The sequence below is a fragment of the Hordeum vulgare genome, chromosome 6H (genome assembly GCF_904849725.1).
Source record: "Hordeum vulgare subsp. vulgare chromosome 6H, MorexV3_pseudomolecules_assembly, whole genome shotgun sequence".
Taxonomy (NCBI): domain Eukaryota; kingdom Viridiplantae; phylum Streptophyta; class Magnoliopsida; order Poales; family Poaceae; genus Hordeum; species Hordeum vulgare.
Window position 1 is genome coordinate 480100844 of NC_058523.1, and position 21003 is coordinate 480121846.

Consider the following 21003-nt stretch of genomic DNA (forward strand, 5'->3'; position numbering starts at 1 on the left):
CAGGGGATTAGCAAGAATATGCTCTTTGAACCAATGTAGGAAAGTGGAGTTGTGCTCTCTAGAAACTTCGGCGTTCGTCCTACATACCCCCCGGTCACGATACTTCTTTGCGATAGTTTCTTTGTGTAGTGTCATGAAAGGATCTTCCTGATCTAGGTATTGTAGCACTACCAAGGTTGCTCTGTCAAAGTCGTTGCATCGATCTGAGTAGGCAACATGCAGTTCCCTATGACCTTTAGAGTGACCTTCTCCTTCGAGCCTCCCAACATGCTTGTTAACAGGCAAACCAACAGCAGGCGGTCGGTCTGCGTCATACAGAAAATTCTCGCAGAAAGAGATTCACTCTTGTGTCAGATAGCCCTGGACGATGCTTCCATCTGTACGGGACATTTTATGAATGAACCCTTTGATGATCCCATTCATCCTCTCGAACGGCATCATGTTGTGCAGGAATAACGGCCCGAGGTCTATTATGTTGTCCACAATATGGACACACATATGCACCATGATGTCAAAGAACGCGGGCGGGAAGTACATTTCAAGCTCATTTAGTATCACAACGATCTCTTCCTGTACCCTTCAGAGTTGCTTCACACCGATCGACTTTTGAGAGATGACGTCGAAAAAGTTGCAGAGACCAATAAGCGTGTCACGGACGTGCTTGTCCATTATCCCTCTCAGGGCAACATGTAGTATCTGCATCATCATCATCTGGAAATCATGGGACTTCATCCCGCTGAACCTTTTCTTCTTCATGTCTAGAAATCTACTTATCTTCCCACAGTAATTGGAACTAACTTTGATTCTGTTAAGGCACTTGAAGAATTGATCGATCTTAACCGGACTTAAGGTGAAGCAAGAAGGGGGCAATAATCCTCTTCCTTTACTTTTTTGCCCTTCTTCTCCTGCGCCTCTGTCTTTGTCTCCTCTGACTTTTTACGGGGCGACATGTACAGATCTGCCTTAAATTTCCATCATATCGCCCGATTATGTCATATCGCACACATACACATATTTCTATTCTTGCAAAAGCATAAATTTTTAATCACCTATCTCGAGTTCGAGCACGGTGATGATTATGTCGATAGGTGTCGCCACACACAACTATGGAATGATCAGAAGTGGACAAAGCTCTTCTTGACAGGGCTAGATCTAATTAGGGAGGTACATATGTCACTTCACTAAATGCTAGATCTACCTAGATAGCTAGTTTAGGAGTTGACAAGTTCAACTAGCGGAGGGGGAAGGAAAAAGAGAAAGGAGATGCATTAATGGAGGTGGTGTAGTTAGCTAGGAGTAATAAAGAGAGAGAAATATAGGTAGAAGGAGAGTAATGGGGTGGGAGAAGTAGTGAGGAAGAAGAAAAGTGAGGCAGAGAGGAGGTGGGAGCTAGGAGAAAGTGAAGTAAGAGAGGATGGCGAAGGGGGGGGGGGAGGAAAAAGGTGGTGGCTGCCGTTTAGCAGTAGCGCTAGGTGTAAAACATGCTGCTGCTAATAATCTAGCAGTAGCGCGCTTCCGGCGGACGCGCTACTGCTAAGCGGGGCCTAACATGTGGCTAGGTTCAAAATTAGCAGTAGTGCCCTGCAAAGCAAGCGCGCTACTAGTATTACAGTTGGAGTAGCACGGTTAATGGGGGGGGGGGGCGCTACTGCTAAACCTTGCTAGGCGGGAATGATCGGGAAATTTTACTAGTAGCATTGTTCTAGCGAGCCGCGCTACTGCTGATTCTATATCAGAAGCGCTTCTTTGTGATGTGCGCTGCTGCTAATTAGAAGTAGCACCCCTTCATGTACAGTTCTACTGCTAGCATTTTGTGTATAAGGTTTTCCCTAGTATTGAGAGCCATCCTGAATGTAGGAAGCCCTTAGTTAGCACGGACGTTAGTTAGGACAAAACTGTTTTCCAGACGCATCAAAAGCACTTACAAAACCTCTATATTTCTCTCCTCTCCTAAACCTTCAAAGGGAGCAAAGGTTTTACCTTAGGACCCCACCCTTGTTCCTTTAACTCTCCTCTTCTGCCTTTCAAAACTTGCAAACGGTCGCTAGCCTCCTTGTGCCCTTGATCACCAGATTACTTAAAATCCTCGTGGGTAACTTGGAAGGAAACAACCTTCCCAAGCGATCACCCACGTACTTGGAAGACAAGGATGGGAACGCTATGTAACCAATAGAAGCTACCTCCATGAGGAATAAGGGCATCAAGGCTAAGAAGATGGTGACACCCTCAACACTGTCACAGAATGATGCAACCTTTACCTGCGATGATCACGACATAATATATGAAAGTCCATGATATGCATTGCTGATAGAGCGACCCTGTCATTATCGAAGTTGTGTCGAACACCTCCGGTGGATGAGAAGCTCGCCATTTGGTCCGGCTCACCTTTGTGAGAAGGAAAACCGTTATCTTCATTCTCCGCTCTAGGTATCGATATTGTGATCAACGTGACTAACAGGTTGGAAATCTATCATGTCTTGCTGGTGTCATCGCATAAAGGTTGTCCACTTGGAACTCTCATGCCTTGGAAGGCAAGAAGACCTTGATGGTATTATGATACCAGCAGAAGACACTGTCAACAATAGCCATGAGGAACCACCATCGTCGGCAGCTCACCAGATAAGAAGCCGTCAAGGACTCTTTCCAGCTCAACCTGAGTCGTTTTGACAGACAACTCCAAGAGACATGGCAACACCATAGGAAGACCCAGGAGACTCTTCTCCAAGACACGAAGCAAGCACAACTAGTGAGACCGAGAACCCCTAGGGTAGGATAAGTCATGAATCCCCTATGCGAAGCCGAGTTCGTGAAGTGGTTCGATTGGAACTATGATGCGCCTTCCTTGTTTTTGCTTGTTTGTGCTTTGATATAGTCGCTTTTTTTGCCGCAAGCAACGAGTACACGACTATATCACATGTCTCATCTTGATGTTTGAGTTTGCTTTTCGGCACTTGTTTGATTGCACCTGTACTATACCACCGCCTTAGGCACTCCCCTCTATGCTACTTTCTCTCTGCCACCTTTCTCGACAAATGGAGACGAGCAAGATAAGATGCACCAAGTATCCACTTCGATAGACGACTAACACTGAATACGCTCAACCAGACACAGCCCGTAGAAGTTATGCTCCTCCCTAAATAGTGGAAAACCCTTCCTCGACCAACCTTGGCCTCACAAGATACCCCAGCTCAAACTTGTGGTCACGTGTCTAATACACGGAATTCCCAGAGCACCCATTGAGCTTGGATAGACCCTGTTTAGCACTGGGTTCTTTATTGAACAAGTGATTATAGTGAACAGGTATCCTTCATTCTTAAATCTAGCACCAGAACACTGCCTCCATAGGAAGGATCGTTCCGGGATATATGATTTGTAGGCAATGGTTATGGTAGAGATATAGGTGTCTTGAGGATATAGCTGGACTATCTTGGTGGAACAGTTCATAAAGTAGCATAACCTACATGTTCTTAGAGTAAGTTTGGATTCAGTAGGAGAATTATGATCATGAGTTAAAATTCTTGGTGGCATAATAAATTGGCTTTATCGAGTAATAGTCATGGTTTCATGATGTTACCATAATGACTTGGAGTAACGAGTAAGAGTTCTTATTTGACTTGAGTTTTGGATTTAAATAGGTAACCTTAATAGAGTAGCAATGATGAATGAGGCCACATGGTGTGGAGTAAATTGGATTTGTCCAAATGATCACGATCACGATACCATGTTTCTTGGTGGATAACGAGTAGGAGTAATCAGGGTTGTTGAGTTAATTTGTGGACCTATATAAGCATGGCCTTGGAGATTAGTTGCCCATGATATTGGAAAATGGTAGATATACTGTGACAAATTCCTTTCATAATATGTGGATTATGAGGACCCGAGGTGACCGTGTAGAACCCCATCGATATTGGATTGTAGGAGCGATGGGTCCAGTGATGGTTGATGGAACTGATGGACCACTTGATTGGGTTCGTAGGAAGGAAACAAGACCTTGGATTGGTATACTACGTGTTTCCCTAATATAGGAATGCGGTACCCTGGCCATTGGATAATCTAGGTGAGCACTTGGATTTGTAGTGTCTTAATTCAAGCTTGGCAGCTTGCATGCTTTCCCGAGGATTCCTACATAGGAATACATATGTAACATATCTATAGTATGCTTACGAGATTTAGGTTAAGGTCTTTCCCTCAAACCCTGGAGTTGGCTAGCATGATTAAGGTAGAGTTTGCTGGTGTGAGATGGTACTTTAGATGATATGGGGTGATTTTTGTCCGGACATAGAGGTTAGACTATTGGCATCTAAGGAATGTGCTTAGGGATAAGATGATAGACGTTCACTCACATCCTAAATTCCTTGTAACCCCAAAGCTTCACCAATCTATAGATGGTCGGATTATGACCGTGGGAAATGGCTCTAAGTCGTTAGACTATGGACAATACTCCGCCCTGACCACCCCCAATCTTATGTGAGAGGAACATGAACATGAAGAACTAGATTATGTTGGACCACAAACCCCTCGGCCAGTTACCGCCCATAGCAAGTCCCCGCTCTCCTCACCTGTCTCATGAGTATTGTGCTTATGTGATGCTTGGATAAGTATGTTGTTATCCTCATGGATGACATACTTATTTACCCAAAAAGAGGAGGAACACTTTAGTCCTGTTTGGACAAGCCCCAGGAACGCCGATCGCCATGCCTCTCAAGAGTAAGGTGTTATCTCGAGAGGATGTGCTCCTCGAAGTCTATCCTACCGAAGACAAGACGAAGAACTGCCATGGTTGGGAAACCACGAAGAAGAAGAAGCACTAGAAGTCAACCATCGCTCCTCTGCTGGCTAGGTCAACTATGTCAAGAAGAATCGACATCCAAGCATGATGAAGCCTTTGGACATCAAGAAAAATCAGAGGGCCCTTCTTGGTCCAAAACAAGGACGAGAGTCCTAATTGGATCATGGTGAACACCTTCCAATGGTGATTGACCCCGCCTACCGAGCCTCATACCTTAGGGATTGGATGACTGGTCTATACTCTTGGGTAGCCAACTCGTACACAACCCGTCATGAACCTTCCTAGATGATAGAACCTGTCCTAAACACCGAGTCTCTGAGGTTAGAATCCTGGACGAGACCCCAACACGGACCTTTTCACGAGAATCTACGAAGAGCCTAGCCTACCAAACATATGAAGACACATGCGTCCATGACGACAAAGCCAAACGACCGGAGACGAATGAAGGACATACATGGGTAACTTACTCAAGTAGAAGATCGTGACTAAAAGCCTACGATGACACACTTAAACGCCCTCAAGGACGAAGACCACCTGAGACCATAGTTCGCCTATTTGAGGGAGTCAAGGACTTCCCTGACGACACGGAGCTACACAAGACCTTGACCCTTCTACTCTAACATGAGACATCTAGATGTCACTAAGCCACGTGCGCAGCCTAGGACCCGCACCCAGACGCACCACCTTGCCACGTATTCTGACTTTGGAATACACGTGCAAGCCAGAACCTTGTAGGAACTTAGTTCACCAAACCCTCTACCCTTAGTCAAGCCCAACTTACTGCAAGAACCCCATTCACGTTCAGATGAAGATGAGTGAAGCATTCAAACTTGTATCATCAAGCACTTCAAGACACACAGGATCAACCCCGTCGATGAAGGAGCAACCACATCGATGAAGGAGCAACATGGCAACGTCAAGCATGTCTCTGACCCGAAATTATGTATGTCTCCAACGCCTAGACTAGAAATCTCAAGGACGAGATTTTCTTAAGGGGGTAAGGTCTGTAACACCCTGTGTTTTGACTCTCCATACTAAATTAACTTAACTAAAAAATTAGGACCAATTAAAAAATTTCTGAGTGCTTGTGATGCTTGATGTGATTGTTGCTTGCTTGCTTGTGTTTGAATCACAATGTTCCTGCTCCTCTCTAGGCTCACCTCCTTGACCGAAACACTTGCCAAATGATCATGCCAACTGTATAGGACTAGAAACTATTTATTACCAAATACAATTTTGGCCAAAAAGCTTTTATTTAATTTAAGCTTTCAAAAACCCGTTAGTTGGGATTTGTACTACAAGTCCTCAAATTAGGGAAGTTGTTTTGCACCAAATATTTTATTGAAATCCCATTATCAAAATGGCTTACGAAAACCACAAGATTATTATTTGAAAAAGTTATTTTACTATTTTATTTAAATACCTTTTTTGAGGCGAGAAACGGCTCCTTATGAAGGAAAGTTATTTTTGTTGCTTTCAAAATATTTGAGAAAATTTAGGGAAACTCGGTGGACATATATATTCCATATATAAGAGTTTCAACACATGGTCATGTTCAAAACATAGGGAAAAACCATTCAAAACCATTTCTCTCTATTTTAAGATTTTGGAATGTTTCTATAAGAAATATTCTCAATAAATCCCAGTAAAATTTTGGCATGTCTCACATGATATATGAGATCATCTTGCCAAGTTTCATCTCAATCAAAGTTGATTTTATTCACCTAGATATTCCAAAACCGTATGTGTCCAGATTCAAATTTGAGAAAATCTACATTGCCAATTGTCTCCAATTGTGCTCAAATTTTATGGCCATGTTCTGATACTCTAATAATACATCCACACCAAGTGGCGCATCAAGGAGAATAGATGAACTTGTCCCAAACCCCTAAAAACCTTCTCTGTTGATTTCTAACTTTTAGAAACTTTACATTATAAAGTTTCTCCAATTGATCCCAAACGTTTTGGGCGTGCTCTAATACTCAGATAATGCCACCAGACCAAGTGGTGCATTTGTGGGAATTAATTTGCATGATTTTGTATGTAGAAAGCCATTTCTGCCCAATTCTTGTGTCTTTCAAGTCCACGTTGGAAACTTTCTCCACCAAACTCCCAATTTGGTTTAAAAGCTCATTTCATGTGATCCTCTTAAGTCTCATAGTAATTGGAATCCATCTGGTAGCCCTAACATCTATCAAACACCTTCTGCCCTCTTACCAAAATTGCTACTTTGGCCCCTTCCACTATTTCCTTGATCTCAATTTTTATCACAACTTTACCCACTCCCCCTTTACCTCTAGTTACCTTGCCATGGCCTCTGGTCAATTATTGGAGGGTGACTCCATCTCCCTACCTCTCCTTTTTACCATGGGAACACCTATTTTACCCATGTTTCTATACTTCTGCTCATGCAAATGCCCCCACATCTTTCCGAAGGATATCTAGTATGCTAATGAATCATTACAAACCAATATATGGCATGCTCGTGTGGGAAATATGAGCGGCCTTCCGAAACTTGTTTTTTCCACAAATTTGACCTCGAACTACAACTGCTAGCTACATACCTCCCCTTGATCTGATACCTTGCAACATTTTAGTCCTTCAATGCCTAAGACTACTAGACAAGGTTTTGCTTCACAAGCCCCTAGTAAGCATCCTCATTTTAGCCCCAAGATTGCTGTTGCAAACTGAACCATAGATAAAACCCAGCCCAAGTAGCTCCATATGGGGCCAAACTCCTCCATCAACCTCCTTCACGCATGCCTTGCATGCCAGACATATTTGACTGGTCAGAATACCAGTATGGACAGGTGTGACCATGGTGACCACCTCCCTAACATGCAAAAACAATGGTCTGCACCTTGTCCTCTTGTTGCAGCCTGTATTCGACCGTGGCAGCATGTCCCAGCTCGCCAGGGCATCTCCCTTTCCATCTTTGACCCCTCTAATTTTCTAGCCTTGGTGAACATTTTTATCATGCCTTATTTCTATTGCCTCAAATTAATTGCACCTATTTCCATTTATTCCATATTAGAAAATCCATAGGAAATTCATACCAACTCGAAATCCACTGAAACCACCTCCTATTTGTTTCTAAATTCATGACCTATTAAATGAGTGCCTCCACTCATTTTTAGCAGAATGTTTTCTGTAGACTTTTTGTGGGGCCAGTGATGCCTCCAGTTCCACCATTCAAAATCAATGGTGATCCAAATCTCCTAGAACAAGCTTTAGGTATTCTTCTTATGACTAGAGATGTTCAAGAAAAATAAAAATCCTATTTATAAAGAAGTTTTGTTTCTGCTTGTTGTGTGGCTTACTGTGGTTGTTTCCGACTATAATTGGCAAAATAGATCAAGTACTCGGAGTTGGACCAGAAGACCTCGAAGACCCCAGAAACCTATTTGAGCAAGGCAAGCAACCCTTTGACCATGTCTGAGAAAATACTTTCATGCATGCCATGTTTATTATTTTGTTCCGATGCATATGATCATGATTGAATCAGTAAACCACTCGGTATGGTGTTTCCGATGGATCCTCGATAGCACTTGCATTTGAGCATGAGTCTACCATATATGAGGGTCGCGCAGATAAAAAGTTGATAGGTTGATAGTAATGCTACGCATAGGAGGAGCATACACATGGTGATGGTAACACAGAGGTGGTTTCAAAAACTTTTCGGCAACCCCGTCGGGTGCCACTAATGCCCTAGGGTGATGGTGTTGAGATGGTGACCACTTGAGAAAGAGGTGGTGTAGCATCAAAAGGTATTGTGTGTGTGGTTTCAAAGGCAAGGAGAGATTTAAGATGTCACTACAACATAACAAAGCTTTGGTAACACAATCATGTAACACATAGTAAAACATGTTACAACCAAAAATTCAGTAACACGTGATTTGTGTTGCAAAGGCCATCTGTAACACATAAAGTATAGGCCCGAAAATGTGTTACAATAATATCGTTCATGTAACACATAATTATGTGTTGGAAGTATTGTATTGCATACTATAGTGAAAGTAACACATAATCATGTGTTGATTCAGAGTGTTACAAGTCTATTATAGGGTAAGGAAATAGAAAGACTAAAATTAATTGCGTGATTATATGACCATTAGCTTAACATATAGGGCCTACATGTCAACATGCAATCTTTAATGAAAATGATAAATTACTATTTTTTGGCAAATACAAGACGAAACAATATATCGTTTGGTTTTGATCAATATCAAACTATTTTAAGACGGTTTCATTAAATAACATATTAACCAAATAAGGCACTAACTTTAGGATGACTCAACGACCATACATGCACACTCTAAATTGGTCATATAGAATTAAGCAATTGACGTCAATAATTGTACTCATGAAGATTACAATATTCCAACTAAAAGCATAAATCAAGCACTAACCGGTAGTCTGTACACGAGTCGTGTACTACCATCAAAGGAGGGGAAAAAGGTTGTTCATGTGCTAATAATATTTTGTCCATCACTCACTCCAGTACACCACAAGTATTGTTTGTAGTGGTAACTTAAGTCATTGGAACAAAGCAACATTACAACAAGAAAGGTTGAAAGCAATCGAACAACCAGTGACAACCGTACAACGCCTAGCTGACAGGGTGACAAGACGACCAACGCCTAGTTGTAAGTGTAAGGCACATTTGTCACACACACAACAACGGCCAGCTACAAGTTCCAAGGCCCAAAAGTCACGCACATACAGGATGGTTACCAAGAAGAAAGAAGAAGAAAATTGAATCACACATCAGGTTTTGACACCATTCCCACGTAAATCAGAACGTCAGATGCGATTGCACGGCGCGTGTTCGGTCGCTCGCGAGCGCTACAGGGTGCGCGTGCATGTTTTATTTTTGAGGTATTAAAATTTCCAAGAGTCTTTGTGTAGTACTCCCTCTGTGAACTAATACAAGAGCTTTTAGTATTGCGAGTACTAAAATAGTGTTCTAAAAGCTCTTATATTAGTTTACGGAGGAAGTATTATTTTCCAAGAAAAACGACCAAATGGATTTTTGTTATGATTCCCGCTAATATTTACGTTTCCCTCCAATACTAATAGTAGATCCTTCTCATTAATCAGCGGTAAATCAATCTCCGTGATTATCTCATCTGCACGAACAGGAAAAAAAAGAACTCATCTACCCACCATCGTGATTATCTCATCTGCACGAACTAGAAAAAAAGAACTCATGTACCAACCATCGCGCATCCACCTACCACCACGCCACCGCCGCCGACCTCGTTGCCCAACACTAGGCCGCTCCCCACCACCAAGACGACGCCGGCGTACTCTGACCACCGTGCGCTCCTCCCCGTCACACTTGGCTTCTCGTTCCAGCCCCCTACATGGCCGTGGTGTGGCATCAACATCGCGCCGGCTGCTCCATTCTGTTGTGCCCCGTTGTTTCGGCCACCCGCCCTTTGTTCTCTGTCGTGTCTTCTCGCCAAGTGGCGCCCCCATCCAACCTGTATCTGATGGATGCGCCAGCGGATGTCTATCGTGGCGGCATCCTCATCTTCTCAGGTACCCGCAAGTTTGAGCATCGTCCTCTGCCCAAGTGGCCACGATCCCTAAATTGGATTCTTAATGATCATGTTTGTATACGTATCGTGTTTTTATGTCAATAGTTTTTTTAATAGACGGATGTCTGCTTGCGTATAGTTAGTTCAGTAGTTTTTTGCCTAAATGTTAGGGAAGGTGATTGATGACGGATCAATAGGTCCTACCTCCTAGCTTACTGTTCTTGCTGTTTTGAAATGTGACGCCTAATTTATTTTGCAAGGTATGGTGATGCTGAGGACAACTGTAGTTTTGACCGATTTAGTGGACCCTAAACTAATATACTTGGCAATGTAAACATTGCTCACTTGTTGTGCACACGTCTTATGCTTCTTTCTAAAATTGCCAGTTATCAACTTGGTCACTTCTTAATGTTCTCCTTCATAGAATTAGTCGCCATGTCGTGCGTCTGTGTAGAAGATGATGGAAAAAATTGTGTGTATGCATATAAGGTGTAAAAACATTTTTTGTCTATATTCAGAACAAAGATTCACTCTAATAGGTCAAACACATATTTTCTCTCACGATTTGGTCATTTACAAAGACAAGTGAGATCATGGCGTTGGTCTACAGCTAGGCGGGCACACCAATGCGTGGGGTCATTGTGACAGGCCTTCCTATGATATTGATCAGGCTATAAGTGGGCTTGAGCTATCTGGGTAGCTTTAACTAGAGTATTAGTGTATTAGCATAGTTCCTATTTCGGACAGAAACTGACCTGGCATCTTCTTTAACACAACTACATCCATATATGTGTTTCTTAGTTATACCCACTTCCGCAGCCACTCTCATTTTGACGGATACTAATTAGATGATTGGTACTGTTGTTGCAGATACATGGAGCAATGTTGAACCTAGCAGCATGCATTGGAACATCTTCTAAGCTATGCTAATTAAAATTTAACCACGGTGAAAAATGTGACAAGTAAAAGCTTGAATTGTTATTTTTTTCATGGAAAATTTCTTCATATATGCATACTTTTTTTACACCTAAATCTTTAATTCGTTTTCACATAGTTATTTCTCTTTCACATCTTCTGCAATAATTGTCAGGCTATATAATCAAATGCTTTGTTCCTACCTCATGGAACCATTTCACGAACGTTACAACTATCTTAGCATGCAGATGTCATTACCCGTCAGTGATACGAAATTTTGAGACCACTCACATTTGTTTCAGTACACAATTCCATAATAAGCATGACAGCTGGGACTGGTTAAGACACATCGTCAGATTGTGTGGGCCTGTAGTTCTTATATAAAAATGGTAGCCCCCTAGAGCTTAGTGCCATAGTGAGCAGATTGTACTTTGCACAAACTATTTGCAAAATGAAGTTGCCTATACTCTGTAGTAGTTGCATGCTATCATGCTACATTGCTCCATCTGATGTTCCCTTGTATGAAGTGTCTATAGTCTGATCCATAGATCCATAACCATTGGATATTGATGCTGCTAGCTTTTATTATTTTTATCAGAGAGATATATTTAGTTAGTATAGCTAGACTCTATCTAATGGAATGCCAGTTCAGTAAGCAATAGACATATGTTCACATATCCTGGTAGTGTATTTATGCTCCATTTTGTTATGTGTCTCCACGACCTTTGTGGTATGTGTTAAGCTTTTGTTAATTTGGTCAAACCTACACCTTCTATATTGGCAGTGAAATGTTGAACTCTACTTGAGATACTCCTCTGTCGTCGATTTCACTTATATGCACATACTTCTTGATACTTGAACTAATTTTAGACTGCATGTTATTACCTTAGTACTTGTTGTAGGATAAAGAATAAGGAGGAATGCATCAAGGTTGTCGTAAGACCATACTATATGAGTCATGGCACCAGCAGCATGGGTATGTCTTTTAACTGCAGTTCTCTTACTATTTTTAATGGTAGAGGTTACGTTTTTTGATCTCTTGATTTACTTATACAATATTTTTCGTTTGCAATGGTAAAGGTGGTTGTTTCTTTCCTTTGTTCTTTTCAGAACATAAAGATGAAGTAATGGCAGAACCCCTGCAGTTGCATCTTATCCTCATGCTCATGATGAATTCAAGAAGCAATTCGTCCACTAAAGACTAGAAGAAGAAAGTGTAGTTTACGATGTTGGTGGATGTGAAAATGTAATATTTTCCAAATGAGTGTTTCTTAAACATTTGAAATGTTAGGAATACTACCGAATGATGTGAAGATACTTATACCAATATTAGTGCAATTCAATTACACTATGATCGTTTCAATCTTACACTTTTGTATATTTGTAATAAATATCTTGAAATTTCCACGTTTATGTGTTGTGCTTCAGTTTCTCCATCATTTTAAAGTTGACAAGAATCATAATAAAACAATTAATTATTTGAGCATGTGTCACAAATTAATTATTCAATAATATATGTACCCAATTTTGGGTTTAATAAAAAATAAATATATTAATTATGTTGTGATGCTAATATAGTAGTGTTACTAATGGAGTTACTAGAATTACAAACTGTGTTAGTGGGCAATGACAACTATAAATTATAGTGTTACAATATTTGGATATTCTCTTACTAGTTTTGTTCCGAAGCTAAAAAAGGTGTTACGAATTGTGTTACTATAGTTACAAAAGTATGTTACCACCAATGTTTTAGGCCTACGTAGGTATGTTACTGTAGGTGTTACTATGACTACAATTAAATGTTACCATACTATTGAGTAACACATAATATGCGTGTTACTACAACCTAATGGAAACACAATATTTAAAATGTGGTAACAACTATTATGTGTGACAGTGAACACCACTTAGTAACACGGTCTGATGGAACACATTCCAAAATGTGTTACCACATGGTGTAGTAACACGTTTTTGGGCGTATAGTAACATAACACCGTGTTACTAAATCTCTGTCATGTAGTAGTGTTTGTCGACCATCCCAACCTTACATGTGCGACCACGATACCCCAATATGGGAACAGGGCTTTGTTGATTACTTTGGTAGATGCTAGCAGAGAGCCTGCATTACTAGTGGCGGGAGTGGCGCGGTCACTCTCGTGACGAAGTCGTGCCAGGAAGGGAGACTATGTTGTTTTTACAGGTTCCGGGCACACCGTTGGTCCCTACATGGACGATACGATCTAGAGTTGGGGCTCGTATGATGTACATCATGTGGGATGGGTACCAATCGAGTGGACACTTTGTTTAGTGTCGCCAGGGGAAAATCATTGATAGGGTACTAACCCCGGGTATGACAAATACCACGAGTCATGGATGACTTGGAAGTTTCCCGAATCTCGTGGGTACAGTGCGCAACCTCTGGAGAGTGTAAAACTATTCGAATAGTCGTGTCCATGGTCAAGGACAGTTGGGTAATGCCGCTTAGACTGCATCCAAACGGCTTTGCATAAACCAAGTGTGTGTGTCAGTGTGGTGGAGTATGAATAAAATATGGTGACATGGGAAAGATGATGCTTGATCTAAGTTAGATAAATTGGAATGATGGGTGGACATGGGATGTCCGACCTATAGTTGATATTGATATCTGTAACCTTTTCAGGTGGTTTCCACTTACCTTATGATGCATGTTATTATGAGCACTTGATCATGTTACTCCATTTAGGGAAAAACTTGCTTTCGGCAAAAACAGTCCACCTGTGTTGTATCATGTTTCATTATTGCCTTGTCCCATGAAATGCGTTGCTTGTGAGTACATTCAAAGTACTCATTGGCTTGCCACTTGTTATCTTATTGACCAGGTAAGAGAGAACACAAGATGGTGAAGAGTACCTTGGTGACGGTCCTGCGAGTTAGGACACTTCCCAGTCAGAATGCCTTTAGGTTAAGGGTGATGGCATGGGTTCACGCTTTCGACCAATATTTCCGCTATTGGTCAAGTTTGGTGTGTTGGCCTACAAGGCCCTATCTATGTAAGCCTTGACCGCAATGATATTTTTTTGTATCACATGGTATGTACGGATGTAAGACTCTTGTTATTCAGTTTTCGTGTGTTCAGTGAGCATTGATCCCTAGGATCACTGAGCACGTACATTCAGTGATCAAGATCTATAAGACGGGGGTCCCCACATACAGGCAACACAATAATATCACGAGTAGTCTTGTTGTATACTAAGTTATACTAAATGCCTTGCGTTATATCAGTTGCATGAGTGAAATGATGTTCTATCATAGATTGGTGGTCGAGATAAACCTGGGGCAACAAATAATTAGTGGTTCTTATTGCCCCTTCAAAATACTTAGTTGTTCATGTGGCATAAATACCACCATGAATATTGCATTTGCTTCTTTTAAGATGCAAGCGACCTGAGACAATAGCTCCTAGGTTGTAGGTGTTATCTCCACAAAGTGCGCGGCACAGAATAGCCAGAATTGGGGAACTGAGACCACCACCCTTCTCCATAGAAGTTATGCATTTTCCTAAAATAGAGCAAAATAATGCATAGAAGATAAATGCAAACTAGTGGCCCTAGCGTTTGATATACTCCTAGTTTTCCCCACAGTTAAGGTGAGGAGGAAACCCTCAAATTCCTCAGGCTTAGTCTCGCGTATCCCCACTTTATAGGGAAGCAAGCATATTTCAAAAAATATATCAAGAGCCAATTCATAGGTTGTTTCATAAAAGTCGAAACATACTGTGCGAGCATCTGGTGTGTTTGTGGAATAGAAATTTTTAATGAAGGAATTAGTAAGGAGATAGTACTTATCACACTTATCTGCGATGAAGTTGGTCAGCCTAGCTTTCTTCAAAAAACCAGCTTCACTCATGAAGGGTGTATGTGGCCATTCACAAGGCCTAACCTCTGTGTTGCCAAAGATCTTAATGTCACTATCCTTAGTCCTTCCCGCATCTCCTTTGGGACTTCGGCTCGGAGAACCCTTCCTTTAACATCTCCTTAAGAAGTTCATTTTCCTACACACAATTTCCTAAATTTTTGGACCACAAAAATATGTCAATGTAACTTTATGAGAATGATAGAAACTATTCATATGGGTACTTGGAAGCTATATTAAGAATTCTTGCTACTTGGAACTTAAATATTTTAGCATGCAAGCTCATTTTCTATAGCACCAAGTGCAGCAATTTATGCAAAATATAAAACACTAAGGCAAAAACTAATTGGGTAGATGGAGGAGTCACATACCAAAGAGAAATTTCCACAAAACAATTTTGAAAATGGGTTTCTGAGCAACGACATCGAAAATTCCAGTTTTTGGAAGAAGAATATGGGAGCTCGAGAGCTAGGAAAACTTTTTTGGAGGCAGAGGATGATGTGAGCTAAAGGGATAAGGGAGGGGCTATGGGTCCCAGAAGCTATCAGGGCGCGACCAAGGGGGCCCCGCGTTGGCTTGTGGGCCACAGGTGCGTCTCCCTCCTGTTATTTTTATGCCAAAATTTGTTATTTATTCCAAAAAAATCATGTTAAAAGGTTATGGCATTCTAAGACTTTTTATTTTTGGGTCATTTTTCCATGCTATGGAAACTCAGCAAACAGGGTAATCATGGCATTTTATTTTTCTATAGCTAAGAGAACAAAGAATAAACTTGTGGTACACAAAGTTGTGGTTACTCAATTCATCAATCACATGTCTTTCGAAAAGGATACATTAATAAGATTGATCAAGTATTATTAATAACCTTTTCTGATTAACATGAAACCAAATAATTTTTCGTACATCACTAAGTTACCTCAATGGAGATTTGCATATCCACTACAATAAGATTATAGTATTTATTTTTCTTGGCGGTAGGTAGAGGGATTGTAAAATCTCCAATGATGACCGCAGGAATAGGCTCAATGACATTAATATTGTTAACCAGAGTTTGCTTCTTCGGAAAATGCACCATATGTTGCTTGCCACTAACATGAAAAATGACCTTGCTTTTTTTGCAATCAATAACAGTCCCTGCATTATTTAGAAAAGGTCTACTAAAGATGATCAACATATTGTCATCCTTGGGCATATCAACAATAACAAAGTCTGTTAAGATAGTTACATTTGCAACCACAATGGGGACGTTGTTGCAAATTCCAATATGTAAGGCAGTTGATTTGTGAGCCATTTGCAAAGATATCCTAGTGGGTGTAAGCTTATCCAATTCAAGTCTTCTGTAAAGGGAGAAAGGCATAACACTAACACCAGCTCCTAAATCACATAAAGCGGTTTTAACATAATTTATTTTAATAGAGCAAGGTATTGTGGGTATACCCGGGTCTCCCAACTTTTTAGGTATTCCACCATCAAGAGTAATTAGCCAACATAGTAGCAATTTCAGTTTCGTGTATTTTTCTTTTATTGGTAATGGTATCCTTCATGTATTTAGCATATGGAGGCATTTTCAATATATCAGTCAAGCGAGTGCGCAAAAAGACAGGTCTATTCATTTCAGCAAAGCATTGAAAATGTCCATCGTGTGTACTTTTAGAAGACTTTTGAGGGAATGGCATGGGTTTTTGAATCCATGGCTCTCTTTCTGTTCCATGTTTTCTAGCAACAAAGTTTATCTTATAATAACATTTATTTTTAGGAGGTGGGTTATCAAGACCCTCAGCAGGTTCTATCTCAACATCATTATCAGGTTCCTTATTACGACTTGGTGTATCTTCTACATGAACATCATTATAATCATTATCATCATCATTCACTACCATATTGTGTCTCGGTATCATAAAAAGAAACATCAATATGATTTTTAACAGGTTTTTCAATATGAGGTTGACTAGGGGCATGCAAAGTCCTATCATTTTCCTTTTTCTTTTCTTCTTAGTGGTACTAGGAGTTTAATCATTAATTCAGTGAGAATCCTGTTATATTCTTTTAGGATGACCTTCAGGAAAAAAGGGGTTCCCGAGTCATTCTACCTCCTCTAGTCATTACTCTAACAACATGATCATTAATATTGTTCATTTCAGCAAGAAAATCATTTTGTGACTTAGCTACTTGATCTAGTTGGGTGTGAAACATAGAGGCATGTTTACCTAGACCTTCCACATCATTAGCAATTGTAAACATCAAGTCACTTAGGTGATCTATCATTATGGCATTATTATTCAATTGATCCTTAACATAGTTATTGAAGTCTTCTTTTTAACAATGTAATTGTCAAATTCGTCCGTACATTGATTAGGAGTCTTAGCATAAGGTATATCATTTTCAATAAAGGAACGGAGAGAGTGTACCTCTACTACTTGTGTTGGGTATCAAGTCCATGTATTTCTTCAATCGGTGGTAATTTTTTGACATCCTTAATTTTAATACCTTTCTCTTTCATAGATGTTTTTGCTTCTTGCATATCTTCAGGGCCAAGGAATAGAATACCTCTCTTCTTTTCAATAGGTTCTGGTGGTGGTTCAGGGAGTGTTCAACATTTTACAATATATTATTTAGTAACTCTTGTGCTTGTGAAACTGTTCTTTCCCTGAAAACACAACCAGCACAACTATCTAGGAAGTCCCTAGAAGCATTGGTTAGTCCATTATACAAGATATCCAGAATTTCATTCTTCTTAAGAGGACAATCATGCAAAGCTCTATGTAACTCGAGAAGCCTCCCCAAGCTTGAGGGAGATTCTATTTTTCAATTTGTACAAAATTAAATATTTCGTGTAAGACAACTTGTTTCTTATGAATAGGAAAATATTTCTCAGAGAAGTAATAAAGCATATCCTCGGGACTATGAATACAAGCAGGATCAACAGAAAGATACAATTCCTTGGCCTCGCCTATCGGCAAGAAAGGAAAAATCTTAAGGATATAATAACAGTGTATCTTTTGATCATTGGTGAACAAAGAAGCAATATCATTCACTTTCATAAGGTGTTCAACTCCAGTTTCATTTTCATAACCATGAAAAGGATCAGACTCTAGTATAAGAATTAATTCAGGGTCTATAGCAAATTCATAGTCCTTGTCAGTGACAAACATAGGAGAAGTAGAAAATTTAGGATCATATTTCAGTTTCTCCATCATAGATTTTTCTTTTAGTTTTCACGGTAACTTTTTCAAATCATCTCTATTGTTGCAAGCAAGAAAGTCCCTAGCTACCTCACCATCCATAACATAACCTTCATGTACATACCGTAATTCATATCTATTAGGAGGACGAGGTGTAATAGGTAATTCAAGATCTTCATCAGTTTCAGCATTTGCAAGTTCGCTAACTCTAGCAATATAAGCATCAAGTAATTCACGGAGTGGCACAATTTCAGTTTCAACATGTGTAGCAATAGTATCATAATTAATTTTAGAAGTAGCAACATCAAGTTCATGTGACATATCAGGACGATCAACATGTGGTGGTGTAACAAGCTTATTCAAAACAATAGGTGAATAAAAAGCAGAGCTAGATGGCAGTTCCTTACCTCCTCTCGTGAGAGAGGGGGTGATCTTAGTTCGATTATCTTTCAAGTTCTTCATACTGGCAATTATATATCCTCAAGTCAACACAATAAATAAAGCTATGATCCCCAGCAAACCGCACGAGAAAAAGGTCTTGATAACCCATAAGTATTGGGATCGCGACAATCTTCACGGGTAGTATTTCACCCTAATTTGTAAATTCAACACGAGGGGAGCCAAAGAATATTAATTAGCCATAACAGTTGAGTTTTCAATTCAAATGGACTTGGGATATCTCTGTGTTGCAAATATTTAGTAGCACAACAAATGATAGTAGTAATAGTAGAAGTGATAGTAGCAGTTTTGGTAACGGTAGTAACGATAATAACAATAGAAATTGAGTAGAAGGTGTGGCCGTAGCAGCAACAATAGTAACTTAGCAAGATTCTATATATGTAAAACATAGGCACGTGGATCGGTGATGGATAATTATTTAGATGGCATTGATCAAGTGAGATTTACACACTAGGGCAACACAGAACTAGCTCCAATTCATCAATATAATGTAGGCATGTATTTCTTATATAGTCATACGTGCTTGCAATAAGAACTTACATGACATATTTTGTCCTGCCCTCCCGTGGCAGCAGGGTCCTATTGGAAACTAAGGGATATTAAGGCCTCCTTTTAATAGAGAACTAGAACAAAGAATTAACACATGGTGAATACATGAACTCTTCAAACTACGACAATCACCAGAAAGAATCCCAATTATTTTCACCTTGGGGTATGTTGATCAAGACATGTAATAGGTAACTACAAATTGCAAGATAGGATCCAAATCACTCTCATATTCATGAAAACATAATAGGTTCACATCTGAAATAATGGCACCTGGTCCCTAATGACAAGCATTAAGCTTAGCAAAGTCAAAGTAACAACAATCTCGCAACATAGTTATGACGCCCTCGGTTTAATCGTACGCTAAACATACACGCAAATGCGTACGATCAAACCCAAGGACTCACGGGTAGATATCACAACACAACTCTAGACACAAATAAAATAACATCAGCTTCATATTACAAGCCACGGGCCTCGAGGGCTAGAATACGGAAGCTCGATAAACACACGAGTCAGCGGAAGCAAAAAATATCTGAGTACAGACATAAAACATGGGGTGCCTTAAAGAAGGATAGCACAAAAGATACAACGATCGAACGAGGCGAGGCCTCCTGCCTGGGAGCCTCCTAACTACTCCTGATCATGAGTGTCCTCCACGTAGTAGTAGGCACCGTCGGGGTAGCAGTCGTCGACGGCGGGGACCTCATTCTCCTGGGCTCCATCATCTGGTCGCAACAAACGGATCAAGGGGATAAGGGGGGAGCAAAGCAGCGGTGAGTACTCATCCAAAGTACTCGCAAGTCTTACATCAAATCTATTCTAAGAATGCATGAGTATCAAAGAAGGGGGGTTATATGTGGATTGACTGCAGCAATGCGAGAATAGAGAGAGAAGGCCTAGTCCTATCAAAGACTAGCATCTTCAGGGTCGTGGAGCAATAGACGAGAGTAGAACAGGGGTAACACATTAATAGTCATATTGTTGCAACAATATTAAAGTGAGGTCACGCCTAAATATCCTCCCTCGACTCCCTGCGAGGAAGCAATCCCGAGGCAAACTAAAACCAGTTAAGTAACAATTGTAGTTGTATAAGATCGGGGCACAACTCCAAGTCGTCCTGTAACCGTGGACACAGCTATCCGAATAGTTAATTTTCATCCCTGCAGGGGTGCACGACATGTCCCGTCACGCTCGATAACACTCTGGCCGGACATACTTTTCTGGGTCCTGCCCGGCCTCGGAATATCGACACGTCGCAGCCCCAACTAAGACTAATCAGAGAGGTCAGCCCACCGGTCAAAATCCTAAGCGCAAAGGGTTCATGGGCCCAGTTCCCCTCCGCTCTCCTACACGATGCGAGGGCGGCCGACGTCAGTCCTGGCATCCCTTAATCACAAGCGCAATGCATCTGAGGACCACTCGGGCGCGCGCCACTACGATTGCTGACATATGAAAAGCTTCGGCTGATACCGCGACGCCGAGTACCCATAATTCTTCCCGCGTAGCCGGTTAGTGCAAAAGGTCTCCGACCAACCCAGATCAAATACCCAAATCCATTAACATTTTAATTAGGCCAACAACAGAGTCTCACGGGAATCCACCCGTCTTACAACTAATCACCAAAGATCGCAGTAACATGGTCGAGTAACTGTGTGGTTGTAACATCGCAGGGAAT